The following is a 26,462-nucleotide window of genomic DNA, read 5'->3' on the forward strand; positions in this document are numbered from 1 at the left end:
GTAATTAGGTATATGATGTTCGGGAAGTGGACAAATGTTACTGGACAAATATAACATGGTGATTGGAGATCAAGTGCAGGTCACAGGTTAGGACCGCCAATAATAATTGGGCCAAATATGGCATACACGTAGATAAAAGATAATGAAAACAACATGCAAAGTATACAAATCAAATAGATAAACAGTGGCAAGAGCTATACATTGCAAGTAATTAGGTAGATGGTGTACAGGAAATGGACAAATATTACTGGAGAAATATAACATGGTGATAGGAGATCAGGTGTAGGACACAGGTTAGGATCCCCAGGGTGGTTGGAGAGTGTGGCCAACCCCAGTCGTGCATACCCAAAGGCTGTGCATGGGGAGGAGTTGGCTGCCCACTGGGGGTTGGGCACAGGCCTGGCCACATACTAGGCCCTGTGGCCAGCTCTATGCTGCAAAGAGTCTAAAACTATACTCGGTGATGGAGTAGGATGAATAGGATCAATAAACCCTAGAAATTAAAAAAAAACAGAAAAGGTTAAAGTAACGTTATAGTTAAGTATGGTCATAAGATTATACATTACGTTAACCCCCCCCCACCACCACTGAGAAATGCACTGAACAAAAAACAAAAGTTAAAGTGACGTTATAGTTAGGAACAGTAATAAGAGCTTATGTTACATAAAAAAACTTTCAAAATTCACTGGAAACAAAACAAATGTTAAAGTGAAATTATAGTTAGGGAAGGAAATAATATTTTATCTTACGTTTAAACAAAACGCTAGAAATTAATTTAAAAAAACAAAGGTTAAAGGGACGTTATTGTTAGGTGTTCTAATAATATAAAAGCTAACTTTAAAAAAAAAAAAATAATTGAAATTCACCTGTTAATCTTTACTGGGCTTCTATAACGTGCCCCCCACTATGCACAGCTTATGACTTCACATATTACATCACTAATGACACGGTAAATTACATCAATGATCACATCTCAAATGATCCAGAGTTTTCAGGTGAAATTTGGGAATCTCTAAGTAAAACTGATTTTTAGATTTCAACAGGCAACATACAAATATACTCTAATTATCAAATCAAAGTCCACTAATAGTAAGGTCTCTTTCTTCAAATTTCTTCTCTTTATTCCATCTTCCAACGTGTATATTTTTCTTTTCAAACTCAGCCAACACGTGTTTCGTCCTGTCAGTCTTTGACAATAGACTTCTTCAGGGCTGTAAACAATTACAACATCCATTGTTTAAACCTATGTTCAGCACTAAGTAATTACATCTAACACCTTAAACAAAATCACACATTTAAGAATGATCAAAAGTCACCGAAACTTTCAGTGATAAAGTATATTACAGAACAAAGAAAGAACCTATTACCAAGAGCAAACCTAAATCACCCAAGCGTGAAGAGTATAATTGCCCAGTCAGCAGAACCAAAGTTTGAATCCCAAAGTCGAACTATCAATAGTCAGCCTAAGGAGGCATATTCAACATACCCTTTGAAAGTCCAGGAAGGACTTTCAAGGGGTATGTTGAATATTGATAGTTCGACTTTGGGATTCAAACTTTGGTCATTTATATCCTTTGTTGTATATATAAAATTCTTTTTCACTTTTTCAGAATATACACATGCAGTAGCATAAAAAATTATAGAACAGAGGCCCTGAAGAAAGCCTAGGGTATTGCCCTTCTGGCTGAAACATGTTGCCCCCTTTACAGTTATTTGTTTGAAACTGTATTTTCTTGCACTGTTCCTGGTTTTAATTAGGAAGAGGCCAATCTTTATTAAAGTTGTTTTTTTGTCCTCTATCCTATTTTAACACACCACTCCAATACACCCCTTTTTGGTTTTGCACTGCACTGTTTCCCATCATATATAATTGTTTACTTGGTCTATGAGTGATTGCGGGTCGGAACCCAACTCTGACCGGAGGTTGGTAGAAAGGTCTCAATGATCTAGAGACGCACCATCCCCGAAGGATGACCAGATGATAATATTGATCACAACAAGACTTTGATGGGAATCCTACACTCGATTATTGTTTTCACCCACAATCACTTTTTGGTCTTGTGTGTATCATGTAAATGCTTATACTAATAGCAAGTTTGCCTTGGGAATTGAGAGACTCGACTGCTGTCATTGCCCTATATTTGAGGTCCTTCCCTCTTCTTTCCTCATACTCTAGACCCCTAGGTTTTTTTTTAGTTAATAGCATTATTGGGGATTGTAACCTAGGCTGGTCTATAAACTTCCCTCAGACCCTTTACACAGTATTGGTTTTCAAGGTAATACTTTTGACAAATTAACAGGTGGGCATCTTACATGGTGCCATTATAACCTGTGTGCCTGCTAGCAGAAAAATGTTGTGTCGATCCAGACAGCAACCACTGCACCAAATATGGCACCTAGACAATACAGGTATAGTCCAACACAATGAGAGCCATCCTCTCCACCATCACAGCTGCTGACCCCCAATCACTGCAGAAAGCAAAGTCACATAGTTGTGTCCCACAGGCCTTTCCTTTCCAGCTGTGTCAGCACATCATTGGCAGCATCACTTCATTTGCAATTTTATTTTGCTCTGAAACAGAGATGGAAAAGCAGTTTGTAGTCAGGCAGTCCCCATGAAGGTGCAGTACACAATGTCTCTTTTAATTTCTTGAAACAGTTTGTAAGTTCATTTTGTAACAGTCATAGCATCTGCATTCATTATCCATTGATGGCAGCAGCTCATTATCCCCAGGAATGACATCATTCCTTTCTTGGTGGGCAGGAGCTGAATGCCCTGAAACAATTTAATTCTGTCAGGTGATATGCTGCGGGTACCTTGGAATATCACAAAACCCAGGCAAGTCATCTCATTTTGGCAGCACTGGCATTTTGACAATGAGGCTTCTCTTCTCTCCTGGAGGTAGTTCAGCAGAGCTACAGTGTCTTTTGTCACAGTCTTTCACAGGCCTCAAGTGATGGAGATGTCACAAGGAGCTTATCAGCTTACTGCAAGACAATCTACCGCCTTCCAGGCATAGGTGGCCCAAGTCTCTCTTTACTGCCTGCGCATTGACATTGGAACTCACAGTGAACATAGTGGATTTGGTATCTCAGTATGATGGCAAAGAGTTTTCCACCCAGTGGATGGACTTTAATGCTAAAACACACTGAGGAGAGAAAAATACTCTGCCTCTACAGGTATAAATAATAATATAGTACTGGTGTCAGGCACAACAGGCTCTAAGGGGACCACAAATTCAAGGTAATCACTTTATGGGGACAGCATGTTTTCACCAGCCTCTCTTTTTTTTACATTTTTTTTATTTATTTTAAATATCACTTTGTTGTGAGGGCATTATATCCTTCGGTATCAAGTTCGCGCTACATAAAACTTTATAATAAATACATTTATCCAAAACCTCTCCGTTCCCTATATCTATAAACTTCTTGTTAGTTATGTGTACATCCATCTATTTCCTTTTCATATGTAACAAACTGCAGTCTAACAGCAACATTCATCATCTCTCAAACCATCCATACGTGCACTACAGAGGTTGTATACAACAGAGAATCCTTACTGAAGCTGTAAGCAGTACTTGCCCTGTTCTAACCTATCATTAGGCATTTGTGAATAAATTCCATTTATGAAAAAAAATATATATATATATATATATATATATATATATATATATATATATATATATATACTGTTGCAAAATTATATTTATTTATATTAAAGTTGTGAAATGTATCCCTTTATCTCCCACATTAGTGGAAACACCTTCCACTTTAGTGGAACCATGATATTCTCCTTGGGCATGTCTGATATCTTCATCCAGATACACTGTGCAACAATAAAACTGATACCATACTCTTATCTACTCTCTGGTATCTACGCCACACCCCTTGCTAATGTTATTCAGTGGAATAAACCCACCCTGTATATCTCCTGCAAAGTTATTATTTCTAAAAAAAAAACGGTTATAACCCCATCTGCTCCTAAAACAATGCAATTTATCCTTTAGCTAATGGTACCTAAACAGATCTTTGGTGTCCAATGTGGGTCCAGGAAGGCTAATGTGATATCCCTAATATTATTACCATGAATTGAGAATTAATTTGGACCCTACTTTCCCTAGGCACATTATAGATTTAGACATCATTAGAGCAAAATGTACATTTACCTGTAGTGTGGTATCCTACAATGGTAGAATGAGGATATTTAATTAATATAAAGGAATTTTAAGTTGTTTAAACTACTCTTCAACATTACAAGCAGGTATTATATCTATGTTTTTTCTTTTAGAACCTTGTTATTTGCTGTAGGCCAAAATAGAAACAAATCTGCTGAAAAGGAATATGTTCCCCCTTCAATCAAACACAGCCCTGTACACACACACACAGTGGCTAACCTCAGCAAAAAATGCTCAAAACTCCCTGTGTGGACAGACTTCACATTGCTTGTACAGGACTGCAGACACTTCTGAAATTATTTCTTTTAATAAAAGCACCTACAGCAGGAAAATCCCAAACTGCTAATTTTACAGGCATTCTAGTGGGTAAATTTTCTTCAAGATCCAAACTATGCAACATCAGCTCTATTAAGCAGGGTCAGCTTATTTACACAGACTAGCTAATAAAGCAATGTAGACTACTTATCCTCTCATTAAAACATCAGACAGGATGGGCAGTAACATAGCATGTATATATTCATTTTATTAATGCTAACACTTCTTAAAACCGTATTACTGAATAGCCAATTAAATGTCTCATGGCTATTTCATAGACAGTTTAGACAGGCTCAAAAGAGATTGAGAAAAGGAGAGAGCATCCACATTTTTTCTTACCCTTAACTTGTACAGGAGCTAACCACCTTGCCCCATTTTGAAAGTAGAAAACCTGAAACAGTTTTCACTTCTGTCAACATGTATATGTAGAAACTGGGCATAAACAAACTCTTAGGAAGTAAATAGCATGTTTAAGCAGCATTTCCCTTAGCACGAGTGCATATAGTTCTTGCTTTGGCCAAAAACAAAGTACGTAAACTTCTCATTCTCTCCCTGCTTGTCATCTCCTCTTTCAACAATTTTAAGAAGTCAAAATGTCAAAGACACCCCTTGCTCTTGAGCCCTTTTAGGCTTCTAAATGTGGACCTCGACCTTCTAACCTATTAGCAGCTGTTCTTCCAAGGCGTTCCCTATGTGTGTTATTTGTTGAAGGAACTTCTCCAGAAGCAAGACTGAGGGTCCGTGCCTCCGTGGTGATATTTTAAAAGGTACGATCACATTTGAAAGTATCTCTCGAGAAGCATGGCTGAAAAATATTGCTGCTCCACGCCAGCACGCCCATATATCTTTCTTTTATTTTTTTATTTTTTATTCTTGTGTACTAAGCTTTTCTGGTAACCTAAAAAGTGGCTCAAAATATTTCACTTTTCAGAATGCTATAATTTTCTCCCAGTATTCTTGTGCATGAAAGCAAAAAAAATGCATAAATGCAGGTCTCTAGAGCTACTCTGCATTTCTTTTGAAAGCCATTGTATTTGACACTACAGCCATTAGGCCATACTACATTTTAAGTTTGTCACTAAGAGACAGTAATATTGGTGTTGTTAGATACATTAATATCCACACTTTTCATGTGGTGCAACAACATAGTTTAACCAGTTGGAGATACATTTTAATGTGCACATTCAATATCTGGATATATACTTTGATATACTTTGCACAGAATATTTTTCAACAGTGCTAAATATTTCAAACCAGTCTAAATCTATTAGCATTTTTTATTTTACAGCAGCTCATCCTCTGAGCAGCCATCCTGAGCAGCCACCCATTAATGTGAATGCCTTTTAATATTTAATATCATGTATCTAAGGCCCCATCAATGTATATTTTTAATATTTGTTATGTCCTAGTTTTGTAGAAACACACAAATTCGTTTTTCTCTATGAGGCCTACTTTTTCTATGTAGTGCATTTTCCTAGGAACAGTCATTTACATTTATCATGTAAAAATTTGTTTTAAATAGACACTGAGGTAACCAGGTCCGTCTCTACCAAACCATTCCCCGCACTCTACAAATCTATTTCTGCTGACCTTTTCTGCCCTTTTGACACGTCCTGGGTTAACAGCTGCCAAGAAGCCTCAGATTCTGACTGCACCACCGATGGTAGTTCCAGTGAGGCTAAGTAGAATGATCCGTCTTTTTATTTTTATTTTTCAATGCATGTCTTCTTCTAGGCATTGTTTTTCTAAACCCATATCAGTGTTGAAGCTGCTGGGCCCTCACCATTCTAACAAGCACTAGCAAAAGCAAAAATCGTTTTTGGTCTAAAAGTACTCATTGCCACAGGAATTCTGTGCACTGTACAAAACTACTTTGTGGGTCAATATGCTCCTTGTGCAAGAGCAGAATACAGTCACTCACAGTGATGCCAGCTGAGAGAGAGAGTGACGGGCATACTTTTCATATACACAAAAAGTCATGGCTAACCCCAGGCCTAATTAAAGGCCCACTTATTAAACAAAGTCTCAAAAAGTGCATTCATGGTGTATATCCTTGCATATATAGGCCAAGAAATAGTACTCCTAGAAAATATTTGTGAACTGAATTTTTCCATGAGCAACTCTGCATGTGTAGATTTGCTCATGTGAAAATCTAAATGTTTCCAAGTTCACTTTTCCTCCAACCACTTTTTCCTAACACTGGAAGAACTTTTATGTCTGCCAATGTCAAGAGTACATTTTCAACCCCTCTCATTATGAGAATATTTTAGAAGAATTGGTGCAAACTCTTAAACACGCAAGTCACTAGTTTTGCACAGACTCAAAAGGGCATTCCAACCCTACGTTGTACTGGCTTCACTGTCCATATTTTCTACACTTCATATTCTTACCTTCGTTTTTTTTTAAACAGCTTTCTAGTGCGCTTACCATTATTTTCATCTGAGATCCTGTCTTGTGATGTCTGCTTTGTACTTACAATGTGCGCGTACCCTGAAAGATAAATTCAAAATATTTCCTGCAAAACAAAAGTGTTAGGGCAATTTCCCTCTCTCATGCACTAATGCGCCTAATTTTTTATATAAATCATGAAACATAGATATTCGGTACTGAAGATCAATACCCTATTCAAATGCAGTCATTCATCCATGACATAACTATGCATATTTCAAAATTATTCCCTGTGTTCCGGTGCAACCAGCAAATCAGAAGCTCCACTCATTATATTCTGGGAGGGTTTCTTTTTGTGGGTAAAATCAATACCCCCTCCTAGCATAGGATGTCCTGAAATGGATTTTATAAAACTCCCAAAGAGTCTAGCCATTTGTCAATATTTATTGACATAAAGTAACTTAGTTACTTATCAGTCACCTGCTTCACTACGTCTTATATATGTAGGTGCACATACATTATTCTCTAACCCAGGCTCTCCTGCAGTGTATCCACATACCAATTAGTTTATTGATACAGAGAATATTTAAAAAAACATTCTCTACAGTCCCCTGTCTATTTTAAATGCCAGTCAATGTCCCTTTTATTAATATTATGAGTTAAATACATATTTGAAAGACTGAAAGGTCCCTTGCAGCAAGGCAAGTTGGTTATTTAACTTACATCTCACTTATCAACTGGTGACATCACAGTCCTCCAATATGTCCCACTTTTCTGACACCATTCTGATGGGGAAATACTGGCACCCTCCCAGGAGCATATAAATGAAACTCACCAGACATAGCAGGGTTGCTCAGAAACAGAGTGAAATTTATTTAATGGTACCAAAAGCATGCATCATTGCTAATCAGCAAGGAAGAAGTCAGATCTGCCACCTTAGGGGCTCTCAGACCGCTTCTTCCCAGAGTGACAAGTTTCTAGGTCTTATATACTGTATGAAGTGCCATTTCAGCTGAACTACAATAAGGCACCAAGCCAAATATGGCTGACATGGATGTGCAATGTCTGCACCATGCAAAACAGCCAGATATGGGCAGACCAGAAAGGCAGGCTCTACACTGTGTAACATTTGCATATCATGTAGTCAAGACAAGCAAGGTGACCTGTAAGGGTTTACAGAATAGCTTGTTGAAGCTTGTCCAGTCAAGGTCAGATAGGAAGCCATTTTGAGCTCCAGGCCTCATGTTTATGTGATCTTATATAATCATGAACTCTTTGGAAGTACATGCAAATGAATGTATATGGATATTCATATATATTTTGTAACAATCATCTGCATAAAGGAAGAGTTCAAGTTCAAGTTCAAAATTTGTATAGCGCACTACTCACCCAGAGGGTCTCAAGGCGCTTGAGGGAGGGGGGGTATTTTACTTGTCGAATATCCAAGTTTTTAGTTGCCTTCTGAAGCAGAGGTGGTTCTGAGTAAGGCGGAGGTGGGTGGGGAGAGAGTTCCTGGTCTTGGCCGCTAGGTAGGAGAAGGATCTTCCCCCCATGGTGGATCTATGGATGCGCGGAATTACGGCGAGGGCTTGATTGGACGATCGTAGTTGGCGGGTGGGGGTGTAAAAGGACAGGCGCGAGTTGAGGCATTCGGGTCCTAGGTCGTAGAGGGCTTTGTGTGCGTGGTTGAAGAGGTTCAACCCAAATGACTGAATAAGATGGGGAGGAAGATCACACACACACACACACGCACACACACACACACACACACACACACACACACACACACACACACGCGCACACACACACACACACACACACACACACACACACACACACACACACACACACATATATATATTGAACAGCAGCAGCGACAGGACAGAATCCTGAGAGAAGCTTCAAAAAGTGGTAGTGAGAGCCGAAAGGATCTGTTTGACAAGACGTACGCTAGCCATAATAGGGCCAGATATTTCATTCCTGAATCAGAGGGCGTTAAGTTGATAATAGGATGATTTTCGGTATCAAATGTCAGAAAAAGCTTCAAAGGTGTAATCAGAGATAGACTTGCATACTTTGTTTGTTAATTTGCAGACCCTCTGCAGATGTACATGCATAGATTTGAGAAACCGAAATTTGAAAAATAAATACCATTGGAAGGTGGTTTATTTTTAGGTATTACCCACAGACAGATTTAGTTGTTGTTGTTGAAACACCTATTGATTACAATTCCAATACTTAAGAAGGACTTCAGGTCAGCCCATTGATTATCTTTGGTTGACTTTCTTGTCATTCTCATTTTCTTGCTCCATATTCTATATCTTTCCAGCCTGGCTGACTTGGGAGTACTTAAAGACTTACACAATCTGGATTATGAATGTGAAACAGATGATGGGCGAAATACAGGCGGAGGAGAATGTCCAGAATTCGCAACCCAGGATTTACTATCACTTAGTTTTGAAACATGTGTCAAGCCGGAAACGAACTTCAAGGAAAAGTCCAAATTCATACCCATTATGCCTTGTGACGCCATAGACCTATTCAATGAGCAAGTGGTGGCGGAAATTAAACACCTCTATATGGAGACTAGCAAAAATAACATATCGATTAACAACCAGGAGCGAAAATATCACCAACTGATGGAGAAAATAAATCAAAATAAACAGGTTGTAGTGAGGAATGGAGACAAAGGGGGAAATGTGGTGCTATGGTCGCTTAAAGATCACTCAGAGGAAGCAGCAAAACAATTGAATGATGTAGACTGCTACCGCAAAAGCTCCATGCAGAAATTCAAACAAGTACAGGATAATTTCTTTAAGAAATTATTTGCATGGAAAAGCATGAGCCTATTGGATTTACAGGAATTCAAGTACCTCAGAAGGGAAAATCCAATTATCCACCCTACTGTACTTTGTTCCAAAGGTACATATATCTATGGAGAAACCGCCAGGCAGGCCTATATTTCAGCTTGCGATGGACCACTAGAGAATATGTCTGTGTACATTGACTCATTTTTGCAACATCATGTGAAAAATCTTAACTCTTATGTGCAAGACACAAGTGACTTCATCAAAAAAATTGGAAAAATCAGATGGCAGGAGGACTATTGTCTTATAGCCTTGGAAGTAGCAGCCCTATATACCTGCACACGTAATCATGATGGAGTCAAAGCACTGGAATATTTCTTGGCCAATCGACTCATCAAATATGCCAAACATAACCAGATGTTGATTGACCTTTTGACATTTTGTTCGGAGAATACATTGTTTTTATATAAGAATCAAGTATACCAACAAATACAAGGTGTGGCAATGAGGGCCAACTTCTCCCCCAGTTATGCCTGTCTCTTCAGTGGATGGTGGGAGGAGTTGGTCCTGATGAAACAATATGCCCCCAATTCTCCAACAATATAATGGTTTGGTTACGATTTATCGATCGTTTGGAATGGGTCAATACAGAGTGCACAAAAGTTTATTTCTAAGATTAACACAAACAACTTGAACCTAAAGTTTACATACGACATCAGTTGTGAAACTGTCACATTTTTAGACACTAAGGGTACAAGAGTCTCACTATTGAAGCAGCAATAGCCAAATCTAAAACTAGAGCTAGGCAGGATTTACTCCAATATAAATCCAAGTCTAATGCAGCAATGGGTATTACCACCACTGAGCCAACCAGGTTGATACTGGGCTACAATAGGCAGGAAGGACAGATAAGGGCAATAATAAGACGCAATTGCCTATAGTATATGACCCTATCATAGGTGGAGCCATGCCCAAAAAACCATCTATTACATTTAGAAGAACAGTATCTATGGGCAATGTATTAATGAAAAACAACCCAGAAGATGTGGATTCCAGCACTTGGCTGGCCCCCAGAACAGGTTTCTATAAATGTGCCAATTGCAAGGCGTGCCAATTTGGTGTTAACACCAAGTCTTATCAAACTGCCTTTAGCCCTAAAACGCATACCATCACAAAATATCTATCATGCAAAACTGAATTTGCTGTTTATGCACTGATATGCAGCTGTAATCTAACATACATAGGCAGTACGAAACCACCAGTGCATAAAAGAATCCTGCAACACACACAAGCTATTGTAAATAATGACCCCAGCTATCCGGTGGCAAGGCACTTTAAGGAACACCACCAAAGCAGCCTTAAATATTTTACATATTATGTGATAAACACAGTGCCTATTAACAAGAGAGGGGGCAACAGAAAAGCCAGACTGCGGCGCTTGGAGTCAAGATATATATTAGAACTGGACACCAAGCAGCCAAAGGGTCTTAATATCAATGAGGATTTGTATACATACCTGTGATTTTTCCCAGAATTTTTCAGATGTTTCGCAGTTATTGCAATGATTTTGAACAATTATTTAATATTTATTGCGTATTTATTTATTTAGGTAATTGCGCAGTATTATTAAGTATAGAGTTGATGGCCTACCCTAATATGGAGGAGTCACTGAGTAATGATCTTTTCATCTCTCCTATTTATTAGGTAGTACAGCATAGGTCTCCAGAAAATTGTACATATATACATATTTTGTTTTGAGGTACACATCAACAATATGTTTGCATCTCAAACACACAAACTGCTTCTATCTTCACATTTTAGAACGTTATGATGTTTGAGAACTACATAATCAGGACGTTTTAGCAAATTTATTGAGATTTTAGGTTGAAATGATTTTATTACAATTTTATATAGTGAATGTCATTTTGTGGGAATCAGCCTTATGATCATCTCTCTAATTAACTTACTGTTTTATCCTCCTTTTTTAATGTACCAGTTATATATTATATTGTGATTTGCACTACATGAGGTCCCTTTATGTAACTAGCATTAGCCAGTACCAATTATGCTGCACTTTACTATTGCACTTTTTGCACATTACTTTTTTTATATGGGTCTCGCATTTTAGGAAGATGGGCGGTAACTCACTTAGCACTTAATCACGTTATTGAATACAGCAGCTGGATTGGCTATCTAACCAGAACTAATAGGAAATAGTGCAGGAAACAGGGGTCCAGAACAGAAATTTTGACTGAAATATATCCCCGCACCCATCTACTCAGGATATCATATCTAGTAGTTTTTTCCATGCACTTTACTGTATTTTAAAGCGATTTGTTTTCCTGGTTTTACTGTAAACAGTAATTTCATACACACATTTTAACATGATTTTAGCATTATGCTGCGACATATGTAATTTGAATGTGTAGTATGTTCTCTATATCTATTGCTGCTGCATTTGCACTTTAAATGGAGGTGGTGCCGCCCATGCGCTGTCATGTGTTTAAGGCCGTCTCTACCGGGCGAAACACGTCATGGGGACATGGTGATCGCTTAATACATCACTTGGAAGAAAACGGGTCTACTCTTGCCTTTTTTCGAAGTGAAACAGAAAAGGAGGGCAAGGTCGCTGATATATATATATTCAGCACAGTAATCCTCATAACCTCCACACAGGCGAAATGAAGACGCGGAACCAATGGCTTCAGGCAAGGACATGTTTTTATTTATTCCAACCTTTCCAGTTGACGTGTTTCGAGCATCAAGTGCTCTTGTTCACACAACGAGCACCGAGTCAGCCATTCTTTTTAAAGTATGCTTGGTTTATCACCTCCTTCTGTGAGTCACATGACCTGTGAGCCACATCTCCGGACATCTGAGAGACCTGCACTGGCTCCCCGTCAAGAAAAGAATCACATTCCGTCTCCTCACCCACGCACACAAAGCCCTTCACGACCAAGGCCCGAGCTACCTCAACAACCGAATCAACTTCTACGCTCCCAAGCGCCACCTCAGATCAACCAGCCTCGCCCTCGCCGCCGTCCCCCGCATCCGAAGAGCGACAACAGGAGGAAGATCCTTCTCCCACCTGGCCGCCAAGACCTGGAACTCCCTCCCGACTGACCTGCGCCTGACCCAAGACCACCTCGCCTTCAGGAAGAAGCTCAAGACCTGGCTGTTCGAGCAGTAACGGCACCCAGCGCCTTGAGACCCTACGGGTGAGTAGTGCGCTCTAAAAATGTCGTGATTGATTGATTGATTGACTCATAGACATAGAAAAGATACTGTTATATTACATTGTTCGAGATCACAATGAATAGCAGCATTGAATTTCACCACTATTTACATGGAGTTATTGTTGTCCAAATACATGTTTGAATTACACTTTATAATCTATATTTGATAATTTATAATTTACAATATATACAAATTTTAAACAGCTTGAATGCTGGAATGATAAAGTCAAAGTGGCTAGTGCAATAAATGTTTGTAATGCGCAATAAATACATATTAAAATATATACACCTAAAATGCATCCATATATTCTAAAATCAATGATAGCGATATTGCTGCTTTAGTGCAATTCTCTCAGCTCTTCATTGCAATGATGTAAACATTATAAGGTGCAATTGCTATTTCTCAAGTAGATTAAATAATCCATTTTGATGTTTGCAACCTCTTCTCACTGTTGCAAATTTCAACAATATATGCAAAAGTTAGCATTCATGTTTGCAAGTTTCGGTGCCAGTACATTGAATGTCGCCAACCTTGAATTAACATTAACAGCAAACCACTTATTGACTTTTCAAACTGATTTCCATAAATTGCAATATCAATAATCTATACTCCTATTATATCTAATCTTACTCGTGATTATATACAGTATACATCCGTAGGTCTGTGTGGAATGCGTTTTTCTAATGTTGCGTGCTTTCTCTGTGTCAACCACAACCTTTTACCTTAAAAGGTCAGTTTTAAAATTTTTAATATAAAAAAACTTTCAAACACAAACCCTCACAAAGAGTGTATATACTAACAATTCATAGTGATTTAAAAATGTGTCTGTCTACCGGGAAATTCATCAATCCATAGTTACCCTATGCAAGAATACCATGAAATACTTCATCAGATTGCAATAATTTTTGTGTAGATCTTCAGTCTCAGTAAAGCTTCAATATTGTAATTCTGAACATTATGCTGTTATAAAAAGTTGTGCAAGCCATCTGTAGTTTTCAACCCATTAGGATGTTTGCTATCAAGTTCTATTATATAACTTGTCTCCTTTTTCCTTAAAAGTTTTTCCCTGTTGCCCCCTCTTCTTAGGGGGGCAACAGCGTCGATCACAAAATATGAAAGGCATGCTAGATTGTTATTGTGTGTAATTCTAAAGTGCAGTGCAACCGGATAGGTATTGTTATTATTTACGATTGCCCTGAGATGCTGCAAGATCCTGACGTGCACCTGTAGCTTGGTGCTGCCCACATACCGCAAGCCACAGGTGCACGTCAGGACATATACAGCACTCGCAGTACGACAGCTAAAATTGCCTTTGACCGCAGTTTGAAAATTAGAGAAAGGAGTATTATAAAGGGTTGTATTTGTCCCAAACTTGCATGCTCGACAGGATGAGCATTTATAGAGCCCATCTTTGGGTTTCAACCAGGTACTGCCACTACCTAATTCAGGACTTGTTCTCACCAATCTGCTGCGCATGGATTTTGCTCTCCTGTAAGTTATAGTAGGTATATCGGGCAATCTACTTTCCAGAACTCCATCAGTCATAATGATGGGCCAGTTCTTTTTGATGATCGACTTGATTTTCCTCTCCTGCTTGCTGAATGTCATTATCAAGCGAGGAGTATCATTGTCTTCTACATCATTAGAGACTTTGAGTGTCAATAAGTATTCCCTAGACCGTTCTTGTGTCTTAGTTAGTGCCTTTGACAGAGTTAGATCACTATAACTTCTTGCTTTTAGGTGTCCTACCATTTCTTCAGCTCCTTTCTCGAAGCTTTCAGGAGAGCTACAAATTTTCTTAAGTCGCAGAAGCTCCCCATAGGGGATGCTTTCGATCAGGTGTCTCGGATGCCAACTGCTAGCATGTAAAATACTGTTGCCGGCAGTGGCCTTACGGAATAAAGATGTTGTAATAGTGTGATTTTTTTGCTTCAATTTGTACATCTAAAAATTCAGATTTAGTCTTGCTAACATTAGATGTAAATAAGAGGTTATGTTTGTTGTTATTTAGTGACTCCACAAATTTCTCGGCACTAGATTCATCCCCCTCCCACACACAGAAAACATAATCAATGAAGTGCATCCAATGACGTACATCTTTAAAACCTGGGGTGACGATGAGATCCCGCTCCTTCCACCAGTCAACATGTAAACATGCGTAGCTGGGGGAGAAGCAGGATCCCATCGCCACACCCCTTGTCTGTCTCCATATATCTTTTCCGAACATAAAAAAATTGTTGTTCAAACACTAGCTCACCAATTCATATAGCATTTGGTTATGACTATAATATTCGCAGGGTCTTTGTCCTAGATAATGTTTTATGGCTTCCAACCCTTTCACATGGTCTATGCTGGTGTATAATGATTCAATGTCCAATGTTAACATACACCAGTCATCTTGCCACTTTATCGAGTTCAATTTATTTAAAAAATCTCCAGTATCCTTGATATAACTGGGAAGATTTTTCACAAAATCCTGTAAATAAAAATCAATGTATTGAGAGATATTTTCACTTATGCTGCCGATTGCAGAGATGATCGGTCTACCAGGTGTTGGGGACCTCATTTTATGGTCTTTGGGTATTAGATACATGCTTGGAATCACCGGATTTTCTGAATGTAGGAAGCCAAATTCTGTTGGTGATATCAATCCTTCCCTTTTGAATGTAGCCAATTCCTTTTTTAAACCTTCCTTTGCTTTTTTGTATTCCATACCATTCGATTTGACATAGCAATCAACATTTTCCAATTGCCTCATGGCCTCACTATTGTAATCTTTTTTTTGACAGAGTACGATGTTCCCCCCCTTGTCCCATTTATTGATTATAATCTCATGGTTTTTGCTGAGTTTGTTCATTAGGTTCACATGTTGTACCTCATTGTGTGTTTGAGTGCGCTTTTGACCATTAACTTTCCGATTAAATTTTTTGAGATCCTCGACCACACATTCATGAAATATATCCACTGCGTCTTTAGGCATCATTGGGACAAAAGTACTTTTCGACTTAAAAGGGCTTTCTCCTGCTCCTTTTTGCACAACATCAATCCTTTGTAAGGATGGCTTGGCAGTTCAGGCTGGACTGTTCCCATGAGGCACAGGGTCAGACTGATTTGCATATAGCCATGTCTGAACTGGGGGGCAGAGTGGGCTAAAGAACGGTGATGGATCAAACCCAGATCTTTTGACAGTGTATCTACGTCTGACTCAGTTGCATTTCCATCTTGGCTTCGTTGTCCTTGTTGTCCTTTGCTGATGTTTTTGCAACTGAACCTTAATTTTTTGGCATGTTCAAATTTGCGAGAGAAAGTATAGATCTGTCCCAGTTCGTAATCTTTCGGGTCCTTTGAAAACTTGTGCACCTTGCGAATTTTTATTTTTGCGCAACCTTTCGCTTATTTCTTTACATGTTTTCACAATTAGATCCTTTTGCTCACTTTGAACTACTTTGTCAAGTTCCTCATTGATTTTGGCAATTTCTTCCAATAATGTTTGACGATCTAGCAAAGCATATTTAATTAAAGTCTTAACTAGGTTCATTGAGGCCAACACATTTCTTTCTCCCCACTCCATCAACATTGCGGGGTTGGGCTCCTCAAAGCTGGGTGTCAATAATATCCTCATGCCTCTGGGCACTCGTCCTACTTCCTCGTATTTGGTGAGCGATTTGTGCTCCCACCACTTTGTGATTTCGGATTTTGTTTTCTTTTCCAAAACTCTCAACAATTGTTTTACAACCTGATTCATATTATTTACTTCGCTAATCGCTGTGTTTGTGCCTGTACTAGGCTGCAGCAGGTTACCAAACAGTTCTTCCGCTGCCGCCTCCCGTCCCTTTCCAGACTCGCTGACATATAATTTATTCAGTGCGGGAAAGATTTATGTATCTTGGAATCGGCGTATGCCGTTTCTCTTCACTTGACTTAGAAGCCGATACCTCCCCACCTGCTCGTTGCTTAATTACACTACTCACCGTCGGTATGCGTTTCAACAGGTCCTCCGACCACGTCGTCTTCGCTCACTGTCCGGTTTCCATAGACTCTTTCACAGCTGCAGGGAGCCACACGTACTATTCCTCTCCGGAATCTTGATGCTTTCCAGTTGTAAATCGAGGCCACTTCAGGGGAGGGGGTACCGCTGACGGAGACAACTCGCTTCCGTAATTGAATTCAGCACAGCAATCCTAATAACATCCACACTGGCGAAATGAAGAAGCGGACCCAACGGCTTCAGGCAAGGAATTTCTTTTATTTATTCCAACCTTTCCAGTCGACGCGTTTCGAGCATCAAGTGCTCTTGTTCACGCAATGAGCACCGCGTCAGCCATTCTTTTTAAAGTATGCTTGGTGTATCACCTCCTTCATGATCACACTAATAGACATAGAAAAGATACTGTCATATTACATCGAAACCGTCACATTTCTAGACACTAAGGTATACATTTCCCACAAAGATCTGGCAACCACACTTTTTAGAAAACCCACAGAGGGAAATTCAATATTGAATGCGACTAGCGCCCATCCTCCTCACCTAATCAATAGCATCCCCTATGGGGAGATGCTAAGAATCAAGAGAATTTGTAGTGAGGAACAAGATATGCAATTGAATCAACAAGAATTCAAAAATAGATTCTTTCAGCGAGGGTACAAGATTCACACTATTAAAGCAGCAATAGCCAAATCTAGAACTAGAGCTAGGCAGGATTTACTCCAATATAAATCCAAGTCTAATGCAGCAATGGGTATTACCCCCACTGAGCCAACCAGGTTGATACTGGGCTACAATAGGCAGGAAGAACAGATAAGGGCAATAATAAGATGCAATTGGCCTATAGTAACAGGAGACCCTATCATAGGTGGAGGCATGCCCAAAAAGCCATCTATTACATTTAGAAGAACAGCATCTATGGGCAATGCATTAATGAAAAACAACCCAGAAGATGTGGATTCCAGCACTTGGCTGGCCCCCAGAACAGGTTTCTATAAATGTGCCACTTGCAAGGCGTGCCAATTTGGTGTTAACACCAAGTCTTATCAAACTGCCTTTAGCCCTAAAACGCATACCATCACAAAATATCTATCATGCAAAACTGAATTTGCTGTTTATGCACTGATATGCAGCTGTAATCTAACATACATAGGCAGTACGAAACTACCAGTGCATAAAAAAATCCAGCAACACACACGAGCTATTGTAAATAATGATCCCAGCTATCCGGTGTCAAGGCACTTTAAGGAACACCACCAAAGCAGCCTTAAATATTTTACATATTATGTGCTAAACACAGTGCCTATTAACAAGAGAGAGGGCAACAGAGAAGCCAGACTGCGGCGCTTGGAGTCAAGATATATATTAGAACTGGACACCAAACAGCCAAAGGGTCTTAATACCAGTGAGGATTTGTATACATACCTGTGATTTTTCCCAGAATTTTCCCAGATGTTTCTGAGTTATTGCAATGATTTTGAACAATTATTTAATATTTATTGCGTATTTATTTATTTAGGTAATTGCGCAGTATTATCAAATATAGAGTTGATGGCCTACCCTAATATGGAGGAGTCACTGAGTAATGATCTTTTTATCTCTCCTATTTATTAGGTAGTACAGCATAGGTCTCCAGAAACTTGTACATATATACATATTTTGTTTTGCATATAGCCATGTCTGAACTGGGGTGGCAGAGTGGGCTAAAGAACGGTGATGGATCAAACCCAGATCTTTTGACTGGGTGTGAGTGTTTGATTGGTTTAGATGCTCCATCCATCACCACCCCCTTTGGTACCACCTTCTGTTGTACTCAGCTCAGAGCCTGATGTGCTTGACATAGACAGTGTATCTACGTCTGACTCAGTTGCATTTCCATCCTGGCTCCGTTGTCCTTGTTGTGCTTTGCTGATGTTTTTGCCACTGAACCTTAATTTTTTGGCATGTTCAAATTTGCGAGAGAAAGTATAGATCTGTCCCAGTTCGTAATCTTTCGGGTCCCTTGAAAACTTGTGCGCCTTGCGAATTTTTATTTTTGCGCAACCTTTCGCTTATTTCTTTACATGTTTTCACAATTAGATCCTTTTGCTCACTTTGAACTACTTTGTCAAGTTCCTCATTGATTTTGGCAATTTCTTCCAATAATGTTTGATGATCTAGCAAAGCATATTTAATTAAAGTCTTAACTAGGTTCATTTAGGCCAACACATTTCTTTCACAGGTGATGCTACAAAGGGAGTATTGTATGTTGTTTTGTTACATCAAAATTTACAAGCACGACAAGTTGTGCATTTTCTGAAGCCATTAATAGATTTCAGCCATGACGTTTTTTGCCTGGTTTCAGGACTATTCTTATCTAAATCTGTCCCCATTGATCTACCCTTGCGAAAGGTGATCATGGGTGAATCAGTTATAGATCCTTGTAAAGTGCTATCTGTGAGCACTATTGGCCAGTGTTTCTGTAATATAGATCTGATCCTTCTCTCTTGTTTTGAAAAGGTAGTGATGAGTCTAGGACTGTCATACATTTGACCATCACTATCCTTTTCCTTAGTTTTTTCTTTAAAGAGAGTGTCTCTAGGTCGGTCATTGGCTTTTTTGATGGCATCATCAATAATTTTCTTACTATCCTCTCAAACTTAAACGTGCACACATTTCCTCTCTGCACTTTAAAAAATCTCCATCATTACTACAGATGCGCTTAAGTCTTAAAATTTCCCCATACGGTATACTGGATATTAGATGTCTTGGGTTGGAACTTCCAGCATGTAATATAATGTTCCCTGCCGTAGGCTTCCTGAATAGCGTAGTTTCAAGACTGTCATTTTTAACCTCAATCTTTGCATCCAGAAATTCAATTTCCGTTTTGTGAATGTGTGAGGTAAAGTGCAAATTCAACTGATTATTATTAATCCCTTCTATGAAATTGCCTGCTTCTTCCTTAGTACCTCGCCGCAATAAAAAAAACATCATCAATGTATCTGTAGTAAGTGGTGATGTGACTATCAAAGGCTGCCTTGTGTGTCTGTCTGAGGACCCATTCCTCCCACCATCCTACATGCAAGCATGCAAAACTGGGGGAAAACAGGCTCCCATGGCTACTCCTCTCTGTAGTTTGTAGAGTGTATTGTTAAATAGGAAAACATTATTATTGAGACACCATCTGATAAGTTCAATGATTAGTTTGTTGTGACCATAGAATTCAATTGATCTACCAGCCAAATAGTGTTCAATGGCCTCAAGTCCCTGTCTGTGATCTATGCTTGTATATAAAGCTTCTATATCAAGCGTAATAAGATAAAGGTCTTCTGTCCATACTACTACATTCATCTTCTTTAAAAAATCCCCTGTATCTTTTATATAACTAGGGAGAGATCTAACTAGGTCATGTAAAAAATAATCTACGTATTGACCTATGTTTTCTCCAACACTGTAAATAGCTGAGATTATAGGTCTCCCTGGAATTGGCATGATACCCTTATGGATTTTGGGAATGAGGTATAGATTTGGGAGTTTAGGAAATTCTTTGTGTAGAAATTTTAACTCCTCCATTGAAATAAGACCCTCTCTTCTATACTGAGACAGGAGATTTTTAAGCACTTCTCTAGCCTTGTCATAATCTTTAATGGATGTTTTCTCATAGCACAACCTATCGCTGAGTTGTCTATTGCCTTCAGCGACATAATCTTTTTTAGGCCATAGTACGAGGTTGCCCACCTTGTCAGATTTCTTAACAACAACCTCACAGTTGTCACCCAACTTTTTGATTAGATTGTTGTACGCCAATTTGTTTTTAAAAAGTTACCACGTTCATGTTTGTTATTTTTAACATCATGATTTAAATGCTTCAAATCAGAAATAACCATGTTGTGATACATATCGATCGCATCTTTGGGCATAAGAGGAACAAAATGTGACTTGGACTTGAAAGAGCTGAGCCCAGCTCCTTTCTGTACATAATCAATTCTACGTAGTCTGTCTTGTGTGGACAAATCCAGTATATCATTATCAGTTTCTGACCTACCCACAGCATTTAACTCATATATGGTGAGTAGATTTGATGCATCAGAGACCAGGAGTGGGGCATTGATTGCTCCTTCTCTTCCGATTCCAGTTGCAACATTATTTATATCTTTGTCAGATTTCAATGCAAAAAACTTTTTGAGTTTGAGTTTCCTAATAAAGCAATATACATCTATGCGCGTTTGAGCATAATTAAAGTTCTCACCCGGGCAAAAGTTCAATCCAAGAGCCAAAAGCTGTTCTTCCGCTCTGGTTAGCTCCACGTCGCTGAGATTTATTACATTATTGTCCTCTAGTGTTGTTTCTTTTGCCAAAAGGTTTTCTTTTTTGTGGGCTGTTTTCCACCTTTTACGTTGGCTGCGTCGCCTCCTGTTTCTGTGCTTTCGTTTGGATTCTTTTGTTGTAGTGGCCGCAGTGTTTTTAGTCTCTCTGCCACTAAAACATCCAGCTCTTGGCTTACACTTAAAATTGCTGATTTGCTGGATAAACAGTCTATACTGCCACTCGATCCACTTGTAAGTGAAATAGTATCCGTCTCAGAAGCATTATCATCGGGGCTAATTGTTGAAACGACCGTTGGTAAATTGCTTATGGTTTTATCACTATATTGCTTTCTTTTTGTCACATCAAACTTCCGTGCAAACGTAAAGATCTGCCCATTTTCGTAGTCCGCCAGATCCCTGGCAAATTTATGTACTTTTCTGGCTTTGATTTTTTCCTCATGTTTCTTAAGCCGCTCATCCATAGCCGTTTTTGTTTTAGTCATGAATTCTGTGACTGGTAACTTGTCCAATTCAGTATTTGGTTCTTCTATTTCTTTTAGTATTGCCACTCGATCTATCTTGGCGTATTTGGTGAGAATTTTCACTAAATTCATTGAAGCGTCCAGATTGTTTTCCCCCCACTCACGTAACATATCTGGATTGGGATTATCGAAACTAGGGGCCAAAAGAATCCGCAAACCACGCGGCACTCGCCCAGCTTCAATGTATTTCAAGAGCGACTTATTTTCCCACCATTTAGTAATCTCTAATTTGTATTTCTTCTCCAGGTTGTTGAGCAATGTTTTGACATCACTGTCCCCTTCAGTATTGTCCGTTGCCAATGGTGCTGCGTTGGGAGATACATTCGGCAAATTGCCGAATAATGCCTCCGCCACTAGCTCTCTCTCTCGTTCTTTTTCCGACGACATGGCAGGCTGCTGATAGTTTCTTCATAAATAACCCGGGCGGCAGTCGCCACTTACGGTTTCTCACCTCAAGCTGAGTTCTCCTTTCCTGTTTCTTACGCCACCATCTCTCACCGGCTTGTAGTCGCGTCCCACGAGTAAGCCGACCCGGAAGTACACGCACCAGCCGATTCCGTTTTGGTGATCACAGGGGGAAACCGCCAATTTTCCACTACGGATCCACACAATAGCTTCCAAGGAGGTGGTTCTGGACACGAAGGCAACCGTCCTCCGTAATAGTAATCTCCCACAAAGAACTCCAACCACTTCCAACGATCGTCGGCGAAGAAGGAGGCTCAGACCACACAGCTTGTCAGGTGAGTTATTTCTTTATTTCAAAATCAGCAGCCTGCAACGACGCGTTTCGGGCCAGCAGGGGCCCTTGATCACATTCAGCCTTAACTGCACCGTTGTTTTACTTTTATATTGCTTGTTATGTGCACACCCACAATTACAAAGAACATGGTCACGTGATTATAGGCATAAAGAAAATACTACATTCCTTTCTTGACCGGTTAAATCAAATACCCTACATAATGCATGTCTGCTAGTTTTGTTAAAAACAATTGTAATTTCAACAAAAAAAAACATTAACATATAAATATTTTCAGTTTAAATACATTTACAAAAAACCTTTTATATATAAAATAAAAAGGAAATTTATTGCACCGTCTCTCCACTACAGAGAAACTGTGAATCGGAACCTTCTGACTCGTGTAAACAGTGCAGCAAGCCAGTGAAAATAAGGTTTGCCTCCATATGCTTGGACACTCAAAGGATTTAATAAAGAAAGAATCGGATAGATGACACCCCCACTGTGGGATAACTGACATTCGCTATGGACCACATGTCCCAATGTGCCTTTGGTGCATATTATTGAGCAACCTAACGAGGAGGTGGTGCACCAATAAATATAGCCGGAGGGCGAAAAGGTGTTGCCTGTTTGAACAAGTGCCCATGATGAAGAGGATTTTCCACCTCGAAACGCGTCGGCCACGATGATGCCTGGCATTGGGGACAAATCAGTGGGAAACGAAGGCCGGAGGTCGGCAAGCTGTGTGTGCCCTTCAAACAGCTTTCGAGCACTTTGTTGGATCATATATATATATATATATATATATATATATATATATATATATATATATATATATATATATATATATATATATATATATATATATATATATATATATATATATATATATATATATATATATATATATATTGAACAGCAGCAGTGACAGGACAGAATCCCGAGAGAAGCTGCAGGTAAATGATCTTATAGAAGATTCAAAAAGTGGTAGTGAGATCCGAAAGGATCTGTTTGACAAGACATCCGCAAGCCATAAAAGGCCAGATATTTCATTCCTAAATCAGAGGGCGTTAAGGTGCTAATAGGATGATTTTCGTTATCAAATGTCAGCTTCAAAGGTGTAATCAGAGATAGACTTGCATACTTTGTTTGTTAATTTGCAGACCCTCTGCAGATGTACATGCGTAGAAGATGTGAGAAACCGAAATTTGAAAAATAAATAGGCATTTTTGCACAATCTTCATGTTATTCCCATCCCCAATAAATACGTATCTGGGGGAATATGTCATTTACCAGGGTTATAAATAACATATACCTGGTTGTACCACTCGTAATAATGGCTTTAAAGTCGAATTGGGTCAGCTTGCTGTTTATCAGTGATTTGCTTTCTTGTCAGTCTTCTTCCTATCTTCCTATTCAATGGCGTTACTTCCTCTTCTTGTGTTTGTCCCGATCCTGGAACATAGCTGTTCTACAGTATTTCTGACTGGATGAGTTGTATCCTTTCATTGCTTGAAATACAGGAACTACTAGTTTCTTTTTTAGCACTCCATGGGAGTGCATGTATTTTTCTTATCTCTCTCTTGTTTGCTTCTTTTACATTTTTGTCCCTCCTTTCTGCTGTGCTGGCTGCTTCCTCCACTTCCTCTGTTGCTGTCCATCCGCAGTCATCGGTTGCTTTTCGGCCCCCATCAGTTTCTCTCTTGCTTTGCCACTCCGCTGGCTCCTCCATTGCATTTCGTTCTTCAACAACTCTTAGTGGTTGCTACTCTTGCATTTTTCTTCCCCCTACTTCCTACATTGCTCTGCCACCTATCCCCACTCTTTTGTTGCTTTTCGTCCACTCTCCAGTTTCTACGTTGCCCAGTCCCCCCTCAATGCTCCTCACTTGCTTTTCCTCACCAATCAACCAGCTCCTTGCTGTCCGGAGCGGCGGTTGTTCACACAGTGCTGGGAATATTGAAATATAAAAACAAGGAAGTTAAATGTTTTAAATTATCAAAATACTCCAAAATACACTAACATTCTTTATCGAGGGCACATTATGGTTTCATTTGCTCATAAGGCATTAAGATATGTTTTACAAAAACAGATATTCCCTGCAAAAACACTTAGAGTGAATTTATGGTCATGAAACAGACCCTAAAAACCTCTGAAACCCTCCATTTAGTGTTAGCTATGCAAAGTATTGCCTACGACTCACTCACTATGCACTGGTAAGGAACTCAGGCGTGACATCAGTGATGACATCTAAAATGGCATTACGGATATGACCTACGATATCTCAAATTTCATCATTTGTAACACCATTGATGATGTCACAGATGACATCACCAATTAAATCCCTAAATACCTCACTGTATGAACTACTGTAATGTTTAGTGGAGAGCATAGGCAAGCAATAAAAGTTCCCCCAGGTGCAATGCAAAAAGCACCCTGTGTGAGCTGTGCAAAAACTTGTTACACCATACACTAAATACGAAAATATATATCCTTTAGTAAATGTAAGGATTACCAGCACATACCAAAAAACTAAACAATTGTCGTGTACTTATTTATGTACGGTTCTTTTGAGGTGGAGAGATCACCCACTCCCCAGTTGGACGACCAAAATCACCCAGTTTATAAAAAAAACTGGTTTCCCACAAGCTAATGTCAACATGTATTACATATATAACAGATATCAACAATTATCGTCGTTCTTTGTATTTGTTAGGTTTATTCTCATATGTTCTTGTTTTGTTCTTTTTTTGCCTCTTTTTAGCCAACACATGTTTCGTAGCCCATGGCTAGTGGCTGCAACTTCCTCAGGGCTGTTTCGTCGGTAAGGTTAGTGTTATCTTTTAACCTGTTGTAATTCCGTGCTTACTCCCCCTTAGTTTTTCTCTCTCAATCGTGTCAGTATTATCCCTTATTATTTGTTGTCATCAGTTTTACCGCTTGCCGAGTGTTTGCTTGTGCAGCCTTCCTTTGCTCCAGCGAGTACGCTTTGACCAAACTATTTGGGGAAACCGGAATGGAATTACAACCCGTTAAACCATAACACTAACCATACCGACGAAACAACCCTGAGGAAGTCACGGCCACTAGCCATGGACGACAAAAAACGTGTTGGCTAAAAAGAACTAAACAAGAACATATGAGAATAAACCTAACAAATACAAAGAAAGACAAGAATTGTTGATATCTGTTATTTATGTAGTACATGTTGACATTAGCGTGTGCTGGGGAAACCAATTTTTTTGTATATATATATATATATATATATTCACTAAACAAAAACGTAGGTTTCAGGGGCATTATAGTTAGCTGGACATTTCACTCGTACAAAACCATTGAAATTCCCTTGCTATAGTTAGTTCAGCTAACTATAACTCGCGCGCCCGCAATGCACTGCTGATGACGTCACATATTACATCACTCATGACATGGTCAGTGACATCACTCATGACATCACTAATGACATCTCAAATGACATCCCTGATGACATCATCCAGTGGATGTGTGTCTTTCTGAAAATTAAATATTTTTTATATATGTATATCTCAAGGTCGATGGAAGAATAAATGAGTAAATAAGTGTCTAAATGGATGGTTCTTTTGGTAACATTTATTGTATAACTGATTAAGTGTATCTTAGTGAATACATGGGTTAGCGAGTAATGTTTAAATATGTAAATATCTGTATCAGTCTTTCACTTTGTGTATAAGTGGCTGCATGGATTGGTGAGTAGCTACATGAGTGTCTATATGGGTTATTAGTTGTTTTTTGGAGTATCAGTATGAGTGTCTGAGTGTCTGTATGGTTCGGTGGGGGGTATTACTTAGCGCATAGATGCATGAATGAGTAACTCACTGTTTGTATGTGTTTTGAAGACAGCATGTGTGCAGGACTGTATGGGTGGATGAGTGTGTGTATGGGTGTGTTAGTGAGTGAATGACTGTCTCAATAGTGTCTTTATGAGTAACTACATATGTTTTAAACTAGTATA

Source organism: Lissotriton helveticus, chromosome 1_1, assembly GCF_964261635.1.
Source record: "Lissotriton helveticus chromosome 1_1, aLisHel1.1, whole genome shotgun sequence".
NCBI lineage: Eukaryota > Metazoa > Chordata > Amphibia > Caudata > Salamandridae > Lissotriton > Lissotriton helveticus.